Source organism: Neodiprion lecontei, chromosome 7 (genome assembly GCF_021901455.1).
Source record: "Neodiprion lecontei isolate iyNeoLeco1 chromosome 7, iyNeoLeco1.1, whole genome shotgun sequence".
Taxonomy (NCBI): Eukaryota; Metazoa; Arthropoda; class Insecta; order Hymenoptera; family Diprionidae; genus Neodiprion; species Neodiprion lecontei.
The window spans coordinates 6,365,394-6,388,233 of record NC_060266.1 but is presented as its reverse complement, the minus strand read 5'-3'; the positions used below and the strand labels follow the sequence as shown (position 1 = coordinate 6,388,233).

Here is a 22,840-nt window from a genome sequence, read left to right as displayed (position 1 = left end):
CAAGACAGGGAGATCAGGATTACAGCGGTCAGGATCATTAAGCTGGAACTCAGTGTCCTCTCACTGTTGCATTAGAGTACAACTCGAACATATCGACATAATCAACCGTTTCAGCTCGAATGAAATCTCATATTAAAATCTACTCGCACCTATGTGAAACGCCGTGGAATTTCACGAAATAAACTAAATCTTCTTTCTGCGTCAGTATCATGATTTGGGCATTTTGTATAACCGCTTGAGATTTCACTTGGGCTAACAAATGTCCTTCCAAAAGATATTGGATAGAAAGGAATAATCGAAAAATATACCTACGCATAAAAATGAAAATACTAATTGTGAAAAATATCCTCTCTTCACAGTTTTAAAAAACTTGTACAAATGATAAACAATACATTGTCAAAATGAATAAAGCAGAGAAAGAAATTCAAGTCATTTGCATTATTGACATTTCCTATGAAACACAATCGTTATTGATTTTCCTATTCAATACACGACTACAGATTTCTGATAGCATTAAATAGAAATAAAGAAATCGTGAAATCTCAATTAAAAAATGGCAGTGCAACAAATGGAAAAAGAAATATAGAGATTTCTCCATTTTTTAAAAGGATTGGACGTCGTTTGTTCACGTCGCACAAGCTCGGACGCGTTTAATTTGACAGTAGGAAGTCAACATCGTAGTCTCGAACAATCCAATTAGGCATATTCACTGTCACTCGGTTCTATACGAATAAGACTCAGATTCATTTTCTGAGTAAAAGCTTTTCGTGAAAGACCGATTTCGAAGAACAGTTGACCACGTATGTAAATTCTAGAAACTTAACCGCAGTTTTTCCTAGTTAACTTGGACTTTAGAATATTCTTAAGCGCTTCTGAATGACAATTGACGTTATGATATTGAGCCTAGAACTCAGTTCTACGGTTTGAGCAATAGTCGATTACCAATAAAAATGCCAATCTTACTGTCAATTGACAAAATTCGATGGCGTAAATCCTCATAGATGGCTGCAGGTCAAAAACAGCATGCTCCGTAATCGTGTTATTTGTGATTGTGCGATTTGCAAAAAATTCAGCGTAGAACTGCTACTGTGGTGGAAATAGACATCTAAAGTCGGATAAGATGAAAACAAGAAATTGATACAGATGTTTGCTTGTTGGTTTCGATTTCGATGACTACTGCATACAAATAAGCCCACACGGATAAAACAGAATTGTAAAGCTTGCCACTATAGTCATGTTATTCGGAAATAGATAATTCGGAGGAATTTCAGCCACAAATTACTCCTGGTATCAGGAGCGCAAGAGAACGGAGGAGCTCTTCTGAGAATAGGGTCACATTGATTCATGGATTGACTGCATGTGATGTCGACGCTGTGTGGCTGAAGGCATGCTTGCTTGATCGAGAGGGCATGTGTTCGCTAATTTTCGCGCCACTTCCTATTAAAATTTAGTAAATCGGAGAAATTTCAGCGGAAACTTACTCCTGGTATCAGGAGCGCAGCAGAACCGAGGAGCTCTTCTAAAAACAGGGACACATTGATTGACTGCATGTGATGTCGACGCTGTGTGACTGAAGGCATGCACGCTTGATTGAGAGGGCATGTATTCGTTTATTTTCACGCCACTTCCTTTTAAAGTGATATTCCAGGTCATAACTGAAATTACACTGAAATTTTTGGTTTAGTTGTCACATTTTGCCACTACGGTTTCACCAAAATCACACTCTTTTACTAAAATATCAATATTTTAATCCACTGGCGATCTCCAAATTATAAATAGAATATTTACGAAATTGACCAAGTTTCATCGAATAATTTTTCACGGGGAAGAATTCCTTCTCGAAATTGTATACATTTTTCATATGCAAATCTTCAGGATATGATTCATAGAGTAACGTTGAAATTATTTGTTTCTCTAATTTCCACGACTTGAAATTTTTTGAGTCCAATTCTTTTCCTCTAATTTTCAAAATTCAACACTTTTTAGTTCAAATAAGTTCACTTTATTTCTACAAAATACACTTATATAACAAATTACCCTTATTTTCGATGTTTCGGAAAAAATAATTTCTCAGGACCAATAGATGCAGTTAGTTTTTTTAGTCAAAACTTAAATTTCATTTCAACAATTTGACAGTGAACACTTATACACAAATACGTGTGTATGTTAATCATACGCCTTGACTATATTTGTGTCTTCGAACATAATTCTGTAATTTCTTTCTATCCATTTGCGGCAACCGATTATTGCTGGTTCGATAAAATATCGATATCAGGCACTTTAGTTTTGTACCGCTCAATTTCAAGACGTGAGTACCAGAACCGTACAGTATTTCTGTTCCGTTCCATGTATTAAAATACCTGATTGCCAAGCTGCCTGCCTTCCACATGGATAACGCTCTTACTTTTCGGAACGGAAAACGACTGCCAAATATACGAATTCGTTCACATTACGCGTCGGTAGTTGGGTCATCTTTGATCTAATTGTATGTTTACCCGAAAAAAAGTCTGCCATCAGTGTCAGATTTAACGAGCTGAAACCATCTTTTCCGGGTACGCAAGGTGTACCTTCTAAAGTGAAAATGTGCCAACACAAGTTAGAAAATCCGAGAAGATTTTTACGCACGACAAATGGCTTGCGAGACACGCATGGACGCCACGAACAGTTCTTGAGAATAATTCTGATCGCAAATCAGGAAAAGCTTTGAGTTTCGTACAACCAGGCAATCCATGGAAATGACCTATGAATATCCGCGTACATAGATGCAATCGCGGAAGCTACTGTGCTGTACTATGTAAGGAAATTTTTATCAGAGTAAAATCACGTGCTTTGTATATTCGAGGTAAATGACAATGGGCCGCCGCGTACGTGGGGCAAAGTACAACTATTGCACGATAATATAAAACATACGTGGGTTACGTGAATGTACCAAACAGCGCGCGCAATACCGGCTCGTACCTACCGACCACTCGTAACTGTTTTGTTCGTAATGCACGCTGCTGCTGCTGCTGCTCTCCCAAGGGGATGGTTTTAATTTAAGTGCGTCCACCTCAGTCCCTGTTTTCGTCACGGGGTCAAATTCTCACTGTAAACACACACGGATGTGCCAACGTACATTTGGGGACGTTGGTTTGTTTCTAGGAATGGGATGCAATTATGAATATTTCAACGAACTGGGTTTTACAGAATCAATAAAACAGGTTCGTGAGCTTATGAAGCGAACAATCAGGCAGCTAAATTAAAAAGTTCGGAAAAATACTTCAACGACGATGCGTGTTTGCAGTTTAAAGTTTGAAACATGATTGTTTTTACAATAATGACGGTTGACGCAACAAACTTATTAATTTTGTGACACGTGACAGCTTATAGACGTCTTTTATCCGTGTCGACTACTAGATCAGAAAGCAGGGCAAAACGGATTATTTCACCTTTCGTGACAATATATACTTTATGGTATGTTCCTTTAAGCGTGGATTACCATTGGTTCTCGATGCCGCAGGGTGTATGTTAGGATTTAAGGCGGATAGAGGAACCAATAATCAAATTTACAGACAGGCATTACATTTTCTGATATAATCTCCTCAGGTTATCATTATTGACTTGTGCACCGTTCGAGATATTCTTTAATTGAAACAACGTGCAATGTGGAGACAAGACATTTCTGACAATCTAAGCTTAGAATAGCGACATTCCACTTACCAAATCAGAAAACTTTATATTGGGGTAGACATCCAAGCTGCTTATTATTACTCTTTATCAATTTCAGGGCATTTTCATTTATCGGAATGAGACATTAGACAGTGTCATCAAAGTCATCAAAGCATATGTACAGTTCACTTCGTACACAGGGTACGTAGTATGTACTGGAGAAAATTGATGATGCTTCAACGTTAACAATACATCGAAATGCTAAGTAAGCCTTGAAGGAAACACAGTAGGCATGTTCAATCGATATATTATACATATACAGTACTCTGCAATGTGTACATTCAACTGAATTGATACGTTATACTTTGTCGTTATAAATATCACATTATCCCAAGCATTTCAGGAGAAGAAACCCGACACATTTCCGAGGTATGAAAACAATCCCCTTGGCGTTGAAGCTTGTGTAATATTTACTCCAATAAATACTCCATATAACGCGTATTGCAATAATTTCGCAACACTTTGTAGGTATCATACATGCATCTACGTTGCTGGAAACTTTGTATTTTGTAAGTAAGATCCGGTTGGATTGATCGTTTGAACTTTGGGTTGCATACTTTACCTTGAAATGGTTCAGAGTGCTACTTTTCGATAGACATTTTCATCTCTTTGATGGTCAATCAGAATTAGAGCCAAGAGGCGTGTTGTCTTGAGTTTTCACAGTTAATCCTCTTGTCTCGGAGGAGCACCCGTCTTTTCTGAAAACAAAAATGCAGAATGACGCATGAAAAAATTGTTGGTTTGAAAACTTTAAGTTCCATTAAAACATGCATATACACAGTACTTGTATTTCTAAATATTGGAATAGATTAAAAAAAGGTCGGAGTGCGATGATTCCGACTGATTGACGATTGATTTTTCGTTCGAGTGGAACAAGGGCTCCGCAAATTGGACGGACTTTGGTAAACAGACAGCGGAATCGTTCGATATTACGTTGAACAACAGGAAACCAATTAGAGTATACTCGTGTATTTTTACAGGTGAAGAAAAAAAAGGAAATAAATTACAAGATAGGGAGAAAGCGAGAGACAGATAGAGAGAGAGAGACAGAGAGGGATAAAGAAAGAGATAGAGAAGGGGAATGGGAGAAGCGATACGGGAGAGAAGAAAAAAGGAAAAAGAGATGTGTAGATAGAAGTTTATTAAGGCTCTGCGACCGAGTCCCTTGAGAGTCGAGACGAGGAAGAACATACAACCGCCTGAGCGGACATACAAAAATAAAGATAAGAATGATAGGGAGGGAAATAAAAATGACAAAGCAAAAAGTACGCGAAACGTAAGTGAAGCGGAAGTAAGCGCTGCACGGAAATTAAGGTCCTGAGAATGAACAAATGCACGATTCGATTCATTAATCATCGAAATTAAAAGGCACAGATTATTAAGAAGTGAGTGACTGAGGATATTCTCACATCAATTGTAGTAGCTGATGCCGTAAATTGAATTGAATTGCAGCTCATTTCAATTAACGAATCGAAATTGGAGCGAGAATTAATGCGAATTACGATTGACAAGAGCGTTAAGTGCTGTATGGTTTAAAACCAGAACAATGAAAGTGCTATGACAAGATTAAAGTACCACCTTAATACTGCTTCAGAAAAGCACTGTTTTTATTGGTGATATACTGAACTGTCAAAAGTTTATCATCAATCAACCGTGTAGCTGACACTTATCGCTAATAGAGGTTAAGGAATTACAATTTGACATGACGCTATGAAATAAAGTTGCTGTTGAACAATGGTACCGTTGGTAGCTATTCCCGGTTTATTGGGTGTCCAATAATCAGGTGCTTTTGGGTACCTTGTAATCAATAACGGATGAATGGATTGAGGAAATTACAGGGGGACAAAAAAAAAAAAAAAAACGCAAAATGCAGAAAAATTACACTGTCGTCGTTAAAACGGTAAGCCTTGGTATTTGTTAGTATCGCCGTTGTGACTTGGAGGAAGCCAGGAAGCGAAGAAATCTCGGACGATGAGCGAATACGAAGCAGGTTCCTATATTGTTCCGATCGTTGTAATATAAGTTGCTCTTCTGGATTAGCTTCCTTGCCGTAACAAATTAGTCCGCATCATTGGCGCGTGGTAGGGAATTAGTTAACTTTCTGGAGCCATTAGTTTACTCGTATACTCAAGCACCCTACACGACTATACCAGCTATACTTGCTGGATAGCGGGTCCCACGTACCCTACGTAATGTAGCTCACTCCAAGCTGTGAGAGGTGAATTTATGTAAACCTTCAGTCTTTCGTATGTTAAAACTTTGCATCAGTTAAAACTTTGGAGTCTGATTTTAGATATGTACATAAAATTCATGTCGATTCATTGAAATTTTTTGCACGGTGTAATTAAGTGAAATTATCTGATTTGGTTAAACACGGTTAAACTGCTGGAAGGTTTTTTTCAATCCTCTTTTAGTTTCATCAAAAACTACGGAAAATATATCGGATTATACCGAATACATCTCACTGAGCGTTTAACGGTCCCGCGACAAAAGGAGTTCCCAACTGTGACATAACCTCAGGCTATTCAGGACCATAAAACCGTTTCGGATTTCATCCCGCCCTAGTTTTCCACCGAGTGTAATCTATAGTATTATCATGGACGGAGCAACACAAAATGAATTTCGCACATTATTAGCATTTATTTGATTTGTTGTTGGAATTATACAAGTTTACGCTGTGTATAAATTGATGTTATGGTAATGTAATCCTCTTAGACGTGCTTGTAGTTAAATTACAAAGCTTAATTCCGTTCACTTCTCGTCGGGGTTCGTACAGACTATTTCCCAAACATCGTTGAGATATCAAAAACAATCCACCCGATGTTGCATAGTTGATAAAACAAAACAAACAAATATATATAATATATGAATGTGTGTATTCAAATCAGAACATAATTTACATCGCAGGGTAGGGATTTTGAATTTCTGGGCTTTCTATGGTCTTACGAGGGTCCGAAACTCCCTCTCGAATTGTCCCAACGCTAGAAGCGGCGGCTTATCGGACTTTCGAACTTTAGCTTCGTTTTCTGAATCCACCAAACAGTCGAGCGGGATGAAAATTTCAAGCCAATACGACTGCCGTAGGGTAGAACAGAGGAACAGAGCTCAGCTTTATGTTTACTTTATTATTTTAAGAAAACCCTGAGCCATCGATACGGGGGTTCTGATCCTTGCGCCCTACTTAAAATACACCAAGAAAAGAAAAAAAAACAGATTTCGCTCAAGACCGGAGAAAAAGAGAGACGCATCAAGGTTTTTGGTCAAAAACACCCGTTTCAATTAATTTTTTTACTACGAATGTAGCAAATTTTGATCCGCACACAGTGATTTTCACTGGTTCTGGAGTAATTTCTCCTTTCCTGCACCTTTAAGTAAAACCTACTCTTTTATTTTCTCCATATACGTGCCTGACCCAAGAGCAGAGCTTTAGCGATTACAAGGACCCCAATCTCGACCTTTTAGAGGGGCGAGTCCACCGCGAAGAGACGTTATTAAAGGAGGAGAGGACTTCTCTGAACCCGGTTTTCCTCGAAATTCCGTTCTATTATGCAGCGGTAGACCGACGTTCTTCGAATATAAACAAGCCTTCTGAAGTCATTTTTTCAAACTTTACGTGACGTCGAAGGGTCAGTGTACAGTTCAATCTGAATATGACGTTTCTTGAAGGATAATATTTCATCATCAGGAGTATCGGTGAATTGTATATTGGTCTTGTGACGGCTGATCGTAAGTTTTTTGCTGCTTGAATGTTTTAAATGCCTGAGATAATGGTAGTTTTGGTCATTATCATGATCATTATATTATTTTTAGCCATTAACCTTCACCGTAAATTAATATCGGAGACCATCTTTAACATAATATTTTATTTACGTTCCAGGAATTCACGGACATTTTGCTTTGCGATCGTATAAACACCACACCGTTCAATTCAGGGAAGCATCTGGAAGACTCGTGTACCTAAAACGCGGACTGCACCTGATACCAGAAATAATTCTGCGACCCGAATTAAGGTTAAGGATTGGGGTTTGGTGGGTCGCTGGCTTGTGGGACCTGAGCTTATAAGTATACAGGTTGTTTCGGAGGGAACCCCGAAGTATGTTGGGTTGCCTACCACTGAGGCGCAGAAATATCGGTAATACAGACCTACCGAGTTATCGAGTTTAATTGAATGTTTATCGTTTTGACTTACCTTTTTTGATTCAAAGTATTCTCTTATCAACAATAAATACCAGTTAATTAGTTACAATAAATACCAAAGTACCCTAAATCAAAAAAGGTAAGTCAAAACAATAAACATTGAATTTTACTGGTAGTATCTGTAGCACAAAAATTCGACCCGATCGAATCAAAATAGATATGGTTTTATAACGAGGGTAGATAGATATTTCAAAATTAGTAAGCACCTTCCTTGTTACAAAATTTTGTTGACCAGTGGTACGACTTGGTAAATCTGTTTTACCGATATTTGTTCTCCTCAGTGGCAGGCAACCCAACAAACTGCGGCTTTTACTCGGAAACACCCTGTGCCTGTAACAGCATGCCAGCGTAGGGTCAGCAAAGGTATAATTTATTTATCCTGGAATAACATAACAATGTCGAAACCTAGAATTGGTTTTCCCGAAAACGCGAACGCCTGCACGTAGGTCTTCCCTTTAATCCATGCACGGCAGAATGCTTCTCCGATCAACGGTCATTCAACAAAGAGCATCGGTTCTTCGGTCAGATTGATTCGTCCTTCGCGTGATCGAATAAGGTATGCAGCCGTATCGAGCGATCCTGCGGTAAGGTTTATCTTCCGAAAGGTAGGCGATGGGCTTGCGCGCAGTTATAGCTCTTCGGAGCCTTCGGGACCTTCGGAGCTTCCGGAGCGCTTTCGGGCGTCCGAGAGAGGCGAGGGTTTTCGGACAGATAGGAACCATTACCCGGGGCCACCATAGCCAGACCTGCGTCCACCGAAGGCGAGAGAACAATCTAACATTTCAGCTTAACTCCCGAGCTCTCGGACTCGTCCCACAGTCGAAGAGACCTTCGGCCCTCCGTCGTTCCGTCGTTTCACATATACATGCGACTGGAGAAATCCACCCGCCAGAAAGGCTTTTTTCCACGAATTTACCGGCTGCTCCCAGCAGCCCAGATACGATTTTCACGGGTCAAGGGTATCCCGAAAAACCCAGCGGAACGCTGACTTTAGAGCGAATTCGCGGGAGAACGAAGGGGAATATGAAAGAACGTCCGTGTCTCCTCGTAAATAAACTTCTTTAAAACTTTACGTAATCATATGTATTGGTATGACCTGCGTTTTTTCTCGCACGAACGGTGCTTTCATCGCGAGCTTCAATTTGCTGTGCATTGTGAAAAATTGCCGATTGGAGTCAACCAATTTCAGGGTTCACGGCGAGTGAGTCATCGTTTCATTTTCAATATCGCTGAGGAAAATACGGATTTTCAGTTTTACAAATTGAATGGAACGGTGTGGGAAGATTTTTGGGATAGGGGCGGATTTTACAGAGCACGTGTCACGTCTTCCACCAATACCTGAGCTGAAAACAAGACGAAGAACCAAAAAATAATAATAAAAGTATACATGAAATAGTCGAGGAGCTATAAAAGTTCCTATGCTTGGCGATCGTTGCACGGAAACAACTCTTTTGAATCAAAATTACTTTGATTGCGGTATGTGACAAGTTCAAAGAACATTCGCGAATGTAACTTGAATATACATTCTGATCTCGATCCCTCTAATATACTCTAAGCAAGTGCTGTGTATTTAAATCGAACAGGTATTATTTTCACAATATAAATTGGCATGAAATATGAAATAAATCTATAAGAATTTTCATCACGGTGGAAAAAAACTCTTATAGGATTCTACGAATTACAATTTATGAACACAATTTGTATTTCACTATCGTAATTGTGATCGTATTCAACTTTTAATGGAAAATAAACGTAAATTGCAAATTAGATTACATTTATATTTTATGATGAGAAAAATCTAGAATACATGTATTTATAATTTGTAATTAAAGCAGAATGAGATACACATTTCAATCGTGTAAATCTTGAAGTATGTTGAATATTTAAATTCAATGGAATGATCGATTGCATTCAACAACTGTCACTGAATCAAATGAAAATAATAAATAGATTTGAAAGTTGTAATCCACCCGAATTACTTGCCGAAATTGCTACAAAATCAAATTCAATTGATCATTACTAATATAATACGTGTTTGATTTTACTCTTATTAAGAAATGTAAATGCAATGATTTCAATTTATTTTGCCGTCCATACGTTAATTGCAATCAAAACGTAACAACTACAATTACAAAATATAATTATATGCAAGTACTGCTATGCACATGAGTTTGAAAAAGGTAGAATCAAATTTTTGTTTTAAACACGAAATATCGTAAGGCTAGCCTTCTTCGGTAGATTTTTTGCGATTTTTCAAGAAGACGTGAATTGATTACGCTTTTCTGTTATTTACTGAAAAGAATTTTCCCAGAGTGTAACTCGCTAAAGAAGTTTCCACATTTCAGGTTTGTGTAACCGAGCGGTCGAGCTTTAAAGTGTCCCTTGAGAATCTGCTACGGTTCATATAAATAAGCCATGCCGTCTAGGGTATGATTGCGAGTTGATTCACATGGTCGGTTTTGTACATTTACCTATGTATTCTAAAACTAAAACATGCCGGGAAGATTTTTCCCTGCAGTCTCGTCATGATTCATTGATATAATATTCAGAGAACCGAGCCAAGCTGCCGTCTTGTTTACTTTTAAAATTGCCCGAGTAACGAGAGACTGCAAATCTCGCTGTTTGAATTATTGCCGTTCCGCTCACTGCTTCTGCAGATCGATACTGCATAAAATCAGAAATTGTCGCCACCCTTCGCGCCAACTTTTCCGATCCAATTACAATTCTTACAATTGGATCCATCCTTCCATCGACTGTGCTCACGCATATCAAATTAGAAAATGTCTAGCGGCCAGCTTCGATAGGTTTTACTTGATTCAATATACTTCGCAAACTTTTTCCAAACTTTTTTTACTGGTCAATAGTAAGATTTTCACAAACCGAAATGAGAAATCGTCGCTCTTGATTGTAGTTCTCAAAAAATCAAGAAGAAATGTAGAGTTTATTAAAAAAATTCTCTCTCAAATATCTGGCTTCAAAATGCAACACGTGTTTTTTATAGTTTCGATGTTATTGAAATTTCTACAAAGATCGGAATCCTGAAGTTTTTCAAGCTTTCCGACACAAATATAATATTAAAAATGGAAAAATCATCATAACCGTTTCAACATCATGCACCGAAATTGAGAAAAAAGGTTGACAATGAGATTCTACGAGATTATTTACTATTCACTTGGTTCATTGAGATTAAAACTAAAATTTAAAGCTGTAAAGCCTGTTTCGAACAACCGATCTATCATTAATTTTCACAAAATCGTACGAGTTCAAAATTTGTAAATTATATTTGAATCTAATAATTTGAGTCACTGGAATATTTTCGCTCATTTTTCAATGTCGTAGCGCAAGTAGCGTTTTATCAAGGTTCGTGGTAATCATCGGATAATATTTATTGCAATAATTCACTGCGATCAAATCAGAGCGACTAATTCTGTTCTCCAATAAATTTAAGAGTTTGGTCCTGAATCCACAGTGTAGAAAGTTCCAACGAGAATTTCTCATGTAATTCTAAAAGACTTGGACGGCGTTCTGCGAAAGTATCATGAAAAAAATTGATTCCGCCGACTGAGCCTGATATTCGAAAGATACGGTGGTTTAGTACGAGAAATAGACGTAAGAGTGAAAGGCATATAAATTCGGTGCTCTCAGTCCATGACGGAAATTCCCCGAATTGGAATTCCTCGGTTCATTAAGTTGCCAGTAGGCGCCTCCGGCTCAGAGTCCAGAGTAATGTCGATAGGCCGGCAGGCATGTCGAAAAAAGAGGTGGAAAAAAAAAAGAAAGGGGGTTAAAAGAGAAGAGAAGAAGACGGGGAAAAAATTTCACCAAACTTTTTCTCCACTGGAGAACCGTCACTATCCAAGCCTAAGGGTTGATCCATCGCGTGCTCCATCTGGAATACCAAATATCCCCGGAAAGTTACGGTCTGAAAATGATTTCTCGAGAACGAAAGCGAGGGCTTGAGGTTTGGTATCCGAAATCTGCCTCGAGGGCATCGCAGCTGCACGCTACGATACAGAACTCTAATCGACCAACCAATTAGCGGATAAATTCGATCAACGCTCAAGATATGTATAAAAAAAATAAAAAATAAATAAAAATGAACTGGTGCGAGATTGAGAAACGGTCACGAGACTTGGTTTGCAAAAACACTTTGCTCCGGTTACCCGGAACTTCTCGGGCTATCCTTCAAACACTGGCTACCACGCGTAGCTCTCCGACGGTTCTCAGGACTCGGCCAAAGAGCACGTAGGAACCGGCGATTATCTCGGTGTTAATTAACTGAGGGATACCGCTACGGTGTAACTCCTCCAACGACCCTCCTCCAGGTTCGCGATCTTTCCCTGTATCGAACAACTTCTCGAGTGTTTCTATCTATCCCATTGCCCCGTATATACGCTATCGAAAACTTGGGCTAACTTCGTATTTCACTTGCTTGGTCACTCTGTGGAATTGCTACGAAAACCGTGCTCCGAATATCAGAAAATGAATCGTTTATCTTGACATTTTTTTTATTTAATTCTGATTAGACTCGATATCGAGTGAAATGTACTCAGAATGGTAGTTTTTTTTTTTTATTCATGGTTGATGGAAGTAATTATCACAAGCTATAGTGATGTGAAGTGGGTAAAAGAATTGCAGGATCTTACTACTGAGCATTATATTTCATCCAAGTTTTCAAGTGAAGAAGTTCACACGTAAGAAAGTCTATTTTTTTTTTTTTTTTTTTTTGCGTATACTTTTTTTTCTCAAGAATACCGAACGGAAGATGAATTATTTGATATATCTAGTTCCATGAAAACTCAATTTTCCAATGTCGCATTGGATTCGCCATTTCGAATCGATTTCTCGAGCGTTGATATTATGCTCCGATTCAGGTATCTCAGAAATAAAAAGACGACAAGTTTTTTGAAAATCGTAAGCCTACCATTGGATGAATCGCAATAAGAAAAGTGATTACGTTTTCGGACCGTCGAAGGTTAAAAATTGACGATAAACTCGTTTTACAATTCTTGATTAAATAAAACACAGTCAAGAATAATGTTGTTATTATTAATCTTCGTTTTCTTCCCGTTCATAAAATAGTTCAAATCACTTTGAACATTATTGTAACAAAAAGTCAATATCATAAAAAAAAACTACTTAATTACGATGTATTTCCGTACTACTAAAGATTCACACAGAAAATTTACCTAAGAAAAATTAATGATCCATCTACACACGTGGATATTAATGATAGAAAGAATTAATTGATCTAATGCGTCTGGGGTGCAATTAAAAGAGGAAATACTTGGGGAAGAAATTGATGATGCTGTTTACTCGGCCACAAGGTCTTTTTTACCCCAGCATAGCCACCAATCCAGTCGTATATCGTATACAACACAGAAACCTGATTATAAGTGCGACACACATCTGAATAGAATCGAATATATATACAAACAAACTCCTGCTCTCAGTTACAGAAACGTACAAGCTTCGCATTTTTTTGGTGTAAATAATTAATTTTTTTTTGTGTGAGGAAAAACAGTAATTACACGTTCGAGTTATGAATCTGAGTCTGGAACGATTACACATATTTTGTAACAGTATATAGTTCAGTACTGAGGGAAATTTTTTGCAAGCGTCACATATTCGAGACAGGTTTTGAAAATTGAACATTTCTAAAAGCAGCGTACTAATGAATACACATTGTTAAACCCTGCATACCTAAGGTGAGTGTATCAATTATTGACCCTGTCTCAATTGTTCACCTTTTTTTTTCTAGAACTAATGAACAGTAAATTCCTAGTGTCTGTCCCTCCAACGATTGGTTTTAGTCATCGAGAAATTAACAATTTGTACCGTAAATTTATAATTTTGAAAAATAAAAGGGTTAAATAACTGATAAACGTACCTTATATTTTCCTATACCATTTCCAATGGTTTTGAGAAATCAAAGTCCCTGATCCGATTGGCTCACCATTTTCTGCAAGTGATTTTCAGCACTTGGTTAGGTCACGAAGTCCTGAACAAGTTATCAAAATCACGTGATTTCAGCCAGCAAGTTTCTGTCTGAAAACCCATAGCAGAATTAAACGAATTTCCACTCGTAGAGTGTATATTAGTAATTATCGAACAAGCCATTATAAGTTGTACGCTTCAAGCCGTTTGATATTATAGAGAGAAACAACTGTAAAACGGAATAACTCAACTCGGGTCCGGATAAGTTTATAGTGATATAAGCCGTTTGAGTGGACTAGTCAATTATTCCACGTAGAAGTATTTGATTACAGAAAGCAGTAGCCCTGCTTATATGGCATCGCTGCTGTATTACATCGGGCGTATAGACTTGGGCCGGTGATTTGCATATAAGCGCAAAATAACTCGCCAATCTCGGAGTCCGCCTGTATACATGAATACTGAAGTACTAATTTGTAAGCAAAAATTATTCCCGCGTTAGGCTTCCGCAATCAAATGTGCCGGCGCACCCACCACCGACCACTCATTTAATTCCCTTCAGAATAACCAGAAACCTAAAGAATTTCAACGTTTCGAATTAATCCATGCATGTTCTTTCATGATTCATATTCCTTTCGACGACTATTCAAAATCTGCATACGTATTCGCGATATGGATGTACACTCGTCAGCAGTGATTCTGAGACGGTTAATTTTTTGGACAAGTCGGTTACGTTGGCGATGCAATATCCGCTAAAAAGAGCGACGCAATGTCGAAATTTGAACCCTTTCTGTTCGTTTGTTTATTTAATACAGAAAGAAGAAGGGTGAGTTTGCTCAGTCGGTAAGGGTAGAAGTACTACATGATCTAAATCTTTGTAAACCTCGCACAATCGATAACCCATAACCCTTTGATCTTGAAAATGTAAGGTTCGAGGATCAAGAGTTACGTTAGGTTTGGAAAGATCGAGCCTGTTTTACGGCCAGCCGACGGTGACGCTACGTGCTGATTCTGCACTGCCAACGTGACCGACTTGTCCGAAAGATTAACCGTCTCAGAATCTCTGCGGACAAGTGTGCCGGACGTACAGTCCAGTTAAGGCGCTGAAAAAGACAGAAATAGGATATAACGAACGATTGGAAGTGTAACTGAAGGTAATTCAGTTGATTTCTGTCGAAACAATATTCTCTCAAGACAGGAGAAATTTGAAAAAGCAATGACTTTCAACTACAATGACGCAATTGTTTATGACTTGTAAGAGATCTCATTGTGAATCATTTCTACAATAAAGAAACCACAGCATTGTTGTTCGTAAAAAATTCTGTACACATCTGTGAAATCGAATTTTGGATAACGGCGAAGTATTTTTAATTGTATCATTGTTTTACTGTTCGTCGCTTGCGATGATTTCATTAATCAGACTTTCTAAGTTAACTGAAGGGCCAAGTAGAAAATATAACCTTATTGATTTGTAGAGAATTCGTTGATGAACAAAATCATTGAAATCGGTAAAACGTTGCAATTTTCCCACTGTAGAAATGATTGATTGAATGATCTCTTCGAGGTCATCAATAATGGTACATGGCTAAAATCTATGATTTTCTAGTTTTTTCTGCGCTATGGTAAACTTCTTCCGATTAAATTCCACGGGATCAACTTTTATTCCATTTTCAAAAATCAGGTGTTCGTGAGAAAACATCCATCCAACCGTGAAGAAAATCGTTACGATGAGAAGTATGTGATGACAAATGATAATCTCTTGAGTCAATTCCAGGACAAAGGGCAGCAGCACGTTAATTGTTAGAAAATGGTCTCATGGTCCGTTTCATTTCCGTTAATTGTTACGTTTCATATGGACTTCCTGCCTGTACAGATCACCGAAGGTCTACGCGTATGCGTGTCGTGTATATTGGCTAAGAATGCTTTGTTCGAAGGGACAATCGGGCATGCAGATCTATAGATACGTAAAACGGACGGGTGTTAAGGCGTGACGTCGGTTTCGCGTAATTCATCATCCGTACAAATACTGCAGGTAGGACTTCGTCCACGTACCCACCATTGGAACCCTCATCACGCCATTTGTACACCGCACGATTCACCATTAACACTTTGAATCATTCCGGTCGTTCGTCAATATCGCTTAGCTGAATTGTAAAGTAAGCCGTATCGAGTGCTCCAGAGCTTAGAATAGGCTTAGCTCAACTTCTCTAAGACCATATTATCCTTAAGGATGTACTGGCTATACAATCTCAACGAGAAGCGAGTCTCGTTGATAATATTGAATAATTTATGATAAGATAAAATTCGGAAACAATGTTTTTACGCAAACGTATCCAAGATTCGCGATTTTTTCTCCATTTTTCGAAATCTAAAATTTTCGAAAACGGAGATTACAAGATTCATATTGTTACGACTTTTCGGTCGTTGCATGTCCGGCCATCCTCAGTTCTGCGAATAAGAAACATAACATGTTCAACAACCTATGTTAAGTATAATAATCTTCACAGACGAGAACAAAATTACGCAAGTTCCTGGGTGGAAATTTTAACGCAATTATCGGAACCTGTATCAGTTGGAGGTTAGGAAACCCCACTCGACATTTTGGCTCTAAAACATAATGCAATGATTCTAAATTGAACGAAAAACAAGATTATCTGGATGCATAAAAATTTTAGAAGGGAGCAATTACGTTTATTGAATGCTAACTATTAATAACTTACGATATTCGACTTCTATCAGCGGATCAAGATGTTGGCTGAAGATGTGACGGAGAGAATTGATCGAACATCAAAGTTTGAAGTAAACAGCATACAGTTTACAACTTCACCAAAGGTACAATTTTAACCTTTAGCTGGGTGTCGTTGGGTTTGTTAAATACCCCAACCGAAAATTGCTTGCTGTAATGAAGCAGTTCCATATTTTGACCTGAATTTTTTTGAGGTATTCACCGAAATGTCTTTTCCAGGATAAAAAAGGTGGCAATAATAATATTCAACTTTCAGGTAGTCAAAAATGAAGTCACATTTCCAAACTTTCAATTTACAAAAATCTCAATGAAAAACCCTTACGTTACGAACGACCCCAAGCTGTCGGTTGAAGGTTAAGAAAGGTCATCGGTATATTTCCAATTGAAATCCATACTAAATGATATCTTTTATCCAAGTTCAAAAATGAGCTGTCGAGAAACAGTGAACCTGATTTGCAACCCTTCCCAATGTGAGTGGATTATTTATATCGCGCCACATACATATAATTAAGAGAAATCGACAGTGATAATGGTCAGTTTGTTATTCCGTGAAATCCACTCCTAAATACTCACAAGAATCTCAATTTATGCCCAAACAAATCCCTCGAAAATCCGTCCCTTCTGCATTGTAATCTTACATCGGGATGTAAGATGTCCACAAATCACAACAAGATACAATATTGCCCGAGCCATGCGAATCGTAGTGAACGCAACGGTATCTGACAGCCAATTAATTAGCGAGAGGATACCTCTGCGCGCGTGTGTGTGCCTGTATGTGTAACAGGAGAGTTTCCTCTGCTCTCCGAAAGACAGATTATCTCTTTGAATGGGTACCGTGTAACACACGACTGGCGCCTTGAAGGCGTGTGTGTAACGGCTCATGTGGCGACCACTCATACACTCGAGGCTATCGGCCGGAGTATCCGAAGATCCACTTAAAAGCACATACCTAGCTTTGGCCGAGGAGCACTCAACCCGTATCCTCGGCGTAACTTCCTGTCTTATTCGCTGTCCCATGCGTGGTTCAGTAGTAATTCATTGTCCTGCCCCGTCGTTTCACCGCAAGAAGGATTTACTACGTCTGACCAGCAATGCATTTGTTCACCTCTATCCAAAGTCCCAAGGACCTCTTTGAGCTAGTCTCCTCGCAGAGACTATCTTTCAGCTAACTTTCTTACTTTACTAGCGATTCGTAAGAAGACTCCGATAATCATCTTCCAATCTGTGAAGACCAAGACCATTGCTTCTGGCCATTCACATGAATGTCTGAATAGGTGCGACTGACATTTTTTATCGCGACTCAGGCTGGCCACAAATTTGTGGAAAGAAAATTCCATGTCATCCAGGTTTTCCAGAACCTAAAACCTGGTTTTCCCTGACATTTTTCCAGTTCTAGTAAGTTATTAAAAACTAAATCGTTCAGTTTATCAACTCTATGTTCTATGAAAAATATAATGTACATAAAAGTCGGTTCAAGCCAACTTGTTTTATCGACGAAAAAAGGTGAACTTGTTACCTCAAAAAATCATTTCCAATTCCCATGATAGAAAAGTGATGTTTTCAGTTTTTTCCACGACCAAATTAAAAATCTCATTACAATTCCAGGTTGTCACGCAGATCGTCGATCATTTCAATTTAACTCTTGCATCGTGCTTTTCGTCATCTTTTAAACCGTCGAAAGAACGTATAAATTGAATCACTGTAGTTTTAAAAAGTAATTTGTGTGCAGTTTACTCTGCAAGCAAAATACACGGCATTGCTTTCCGTGTATTGCAGTTTCGTGCGAATCTATCACACTATCTAATGATAATCTAATACCTACATTTAATGTCAATCTAACACTTTTTGACGTCGAGTTTCGAAATTGACCGCAAAAATTACGCTATGTTAATAGACATCGACCAAATTTATTCGCATTTAATACCATAATTTTTTTGCAACGGATGTTAAAATCGTCTTCCAAAATCAATGCTCTTCGTTAAAAATATATTCACGGGATTTCGAATTCCGTCGTAATATTCTGTCAGAATGAACGTGTAGCACTGCGGCACCTGAAAGATATTCAGGGAGAAAGCTGAGAGAGGTCTTAGGGCTTTTTGATATAGCAGATAAGCGTATGATAATGAATGCAGTAGCGTGGATACGTCGAGAAAGATACGTCATCGATTGATTTCTAGAGATAAGCTATGGCTACTGATTTAAATTAGACTCGTAGCGTGCACTGCGTATGCTATTTATATCACAACGGTAGCTGTTGATACGCGTGAATAAAAATTATGAAGGTGTGTGAAACGGTCTATACTGAAAACATGTAAGATACTGTGTGAAAAAATAAAGTTTTTTTCCAAATGAAGGCAGTTTATCGCCGTTACTATGTGGAAAAAACAATCGTGTAAGATGCTGTGAAATGGACAATCACAACAATAAACCAAAGAAGCTCTTTGCGTGCTCTTTTACAGCTCAATTTTTAATATTTTTTTTCTAAATTTGTTCCAACCGTCTAACATTGATTAAAATCCCAACTTCAAATGTAGAGTATGAAAATATATGAACATAATATTTTTACATTCGGAATCGGTTCAGTTCCTCTGATTATTTACGGTCGCTCTTCGAGTAAATCATGCCGTGTGAGTACATTTCAACTCTCGGAATTTTACACTATCGAAACTTTATTGTTCGGAATTTTACTCTTCGCAATTTTGCCCTATCGTAATTTGAATTTTCAGAATCTCGCATTTCGGAACTTCGAGCCATCGGGTTTCCGACCGTTTGAAACTTTGTTGTTTCTGTTTCTTCATTGTCCGTACTTCAAATTTCGCGATTAAATAATTTTGAATCAGGAGCTTTCGGTACTTTTCAAATTCGGAATTTCAACCCCGCCCCGTTTTTTTAAACTACCTAAGCTGCCAGAGAGGCGTTTGTTTATTTCCACGATTTTCGTCGTTCCTGAGAAAGTCCCTCGTGCATCTCGGTATAAATAAAACAACGAAACGTGTTAATAAATGAATAAACAAGCATACGAAAATCGCGGGTTTCGTCACGCGAGTCTGTCGGGAGCCGGAATGAATTATCGGTGAAGTTGGGCTGGCACTAACGGGCGGTGCGCGTGCTTTATACTTGCGTGAAACCAGCCCCAAAAACATGCATAAATTATGCCCAACGTTAGGCCGATAAACATACACGGATGCGATGTGATTAATACCAATTTTCACCACTCCCGCAAACGGACTGCACGCCTCGATTAAAATACCTGCAACAACGCGAATTGCGCGGTTTCACCTTTAACGGGGTCTGCAACGCGAGCCGACAATTGAGGCATTAATGGAACGCAACTGTGACATACACTCGCGGTTAGCCACGGGCAGGTTGTTCTTCCATGTAAACATTCGTAGAAATTTAAAATTCAGAGGGGCTCTCGGTCGGATAGACCGAGTTTCAGTTACACGCGTTCCGCATTTCTGATGGTGTGCTTGCAGAACGAGCGGCGCTAAAGCCCGAAGGATTCCCTCTAACGAACTAACCGTAGAATTATGTAGGAACCCGCCGCTTGAGCAAACCGTATCCTTCGGGCAGAGATCATCCAAATATCGAGACTCCGGCAGCTTCAATTTTTCTCTTTCCTCTCCGTTTGCTCGGCATGAACGGTATTTCCTCCACCAAATGATGTTCGGCATTGAGAAAAATTTCATTTGCTATAGTGGCTAGAAAAATTCAGTAAAAAAGGTATCGTTGAAAGAACTGTTTGAATATTGTTGGCGTTACGAAAAACGAGGTACGCGTTACCATTTTGCGCTATTGTCGATCCTTTTTTGGTAATTGCAACGCAAAATCAGTTTGTGAGGTTTATTCTACTTTTTTAGTTAAATAAAGGCTTCAACGTCAATTTATTCTTGCACAAGCGTTAAATTTTCGCAACGGTAGCAAGAAAATATAGTAACGTTGATCGTAATTAGAAAGAACAGTAACGGATACTAGACTTTCCGGTAACAGCTAGAAAACTTATTTTCATTTTGTATCTGGAACTAAATTATTCGATTGTGGTAAAAAGTAAAAATAGTAAAAAGGATTGAGCGGTAACCGGAACTAAAAATTTCTCTCAGTGGGGGTTTATAAATAAATTACAGACACGCGATTCTTTGTTCAATGGTATGGAAAAATCGAAAATATATTTACACGGAAGTCGAAAGCCGAAGGGGCGAAAACTCGTACGGAAGCACTTCTATTAATATCAATATTGCTGTGTGCATGAGTATAGATATGACTTTGTAATATATTTGGAAATTTGCTTTGAAACTTTTCCCAAAGTTTCGAAACGCCTTGTCAGGCGAAACCCCGCAGGCGATGAAACGACGGTTTCTCATCAATTTGAACATGAACCACACTTTCAACTTTCAATGAAGTACGGAGCTGATAAAAAAATTTCAAACAGAAACTTCCTATCAATTTGTCAAAAATTCAAAAACTGATTACCACTTTCCATTCCCGAGTTACCGGACGTCGCACTTTTCAACTCAATTATGTCCATCTGTCTGTAATTGACGTAAAAATACGTGAAAATTTCTCGGAATATTAGAACGAAGATATTTTTTCAACTTCGCCTATGTTGAAGATTATAAATTCACCCTTGATAATTATGACTCAGAAATTAGTTAAATTGGAGAAAAAACTTTCGTGTTTTGAAATATAGTTCTCAAGATTTCTACATCGTAAAATACAAAATATGAGAAAGGTGTGCTAGACTCTTTGTGTTTCACAATTGGATAAAATAATTTCAAAATTTTAGTACATCTCTACGAACTTACTGTAAAATTTGTTATAAAATACACTTTGTACGAAAATTCAAGAAATCGGTGAATTGTTACCTGTTATTCCAAGTATGCTAAACATCAAAGTAATTTACCGTATTGGAAACTTCTGATAACTAATTCTGACGATGCAGCGATGCGCTCAAGATGATTGACTGATCATTCGTTTACACAGAAAAAAAAAAATTGAAATTTTGCTTTACTCTGAAATTTAAGGAATTCGATCATGCACTTTAACTGGTTGAAGACGACTCATAATCGGGCATTATATTATAAAAGATCAACTGTGCTGAGTATAAATGAGTATACCAGTGACACCAATGTGACATTTAAATCCTTTGAAGACATGAAATTTTCCATAACGCACATCCGGCGACTGGTAGGTAGCAGATATCGAGTATCTGCATGTTGAAATTTATCCTGTGAGTGAATAACGTTACCCGAAGCAGCCGTCAAGTGGAAAAATGCAGAGAAGCAATATCGTTATATTCACAAGTCGTACATTTTCTGCGTTTACTTTACCGCTAGCGTATCTCCTCCGTTTGTTTCCGTTTGTGCAGTGTTCCGACTGCGTGCAGTAGAAGGCAGCAAATTTCCATGCCCTCTCTCAATCCGCGATGTCTGTGTGAGCTTCGATTCCCGGTTTTCTGGCTCGTGCAGCCGGCTCCTGCAGAGTTGCTCTAACGAGGGGCAACTGATATACCGTCAATTTGCTGCACCCGACGCTACGTACGCCTCGAGGAACTCTGTGCAATCCAACCCGGAGTTATTTCACAGCCAGAAACTTGCACCGAATCTACATCGTTAAAGCTTTCTCGACACGTACACTACGAAAAATTTCATTTGTTGTAGTAACTAAAAAAATTCAGTAAAACAGGTATCGTTGAAAAAACTTTTCGAATATTGTTGGTATTGCAAAAAACAAGGTACGCGTAACCATTTTGCGCTATTGTCGATCCTTTTTTGGTTATTGCAACGCAAAATCAGTTTGTGATGTTTACTCTACTTTTTTAGTTAAATAAGGCTTTAACGTCAATTTATTCTTGCACAAGCATTAAATTTTCGCAACGGTTACAAGAAAATATAGCAACAGTGATCGTAATGAGAAAGAATAGTAACGGATACTAGACTTTCCGGTAACAGCTACAAAACTAATCTTCATTTTCTACCTACAACTATATTTTCCGATTGTGGTAAAAATGAAAATAGTTAAGGATTGAGCGGTCACCGGACCTAAAAATTTCTCTCGGTGTAGAATTACGGTGTGAACCGGAGTCGTGGGAATTTTTTTATGTATTTTTTCTTCATTTAATACTTAAGCCGTCTAACCTGTAACGGATTTACTGGTAAGTTTGAGAAAGTCAAGCGTTCACCGTACCGAGGTTTGAATTGTTCGATTCTGAGCAAGTTAAAACAATGATCATTGTTTGGAAAGTTTAATGAAATTTTC

The 22,840-nt window shown here is 38.3% G+C and overlaps 1 long non-coding RNA gene across 1 annotated transcript in view; it reads right to left on the bottom strand.

The window, feature by feature from the left end:
- Positions 1 to 22,840, bottom strand: part of LOC124295353 — a 163,800-nt gene that overhangs the window by 25,772 nt on the left and 115,188 nt on the right. Inside the window, exons 2-3 of the long non-coding RNA XR_006905271.1 lie at positions 13,796 to 13,953; positions 4,271 to 4,406 (exon numbers count right to left, since the gene is read on the bottom strand). This is a non-coding gene — a long non-coding RNA (uncharacterized LOC124295353). The remainder of the gene's footprint in view (positions 1 to 4,270; positions 4,407 to 13,795; positions 13,954 to 22,840) is intronic.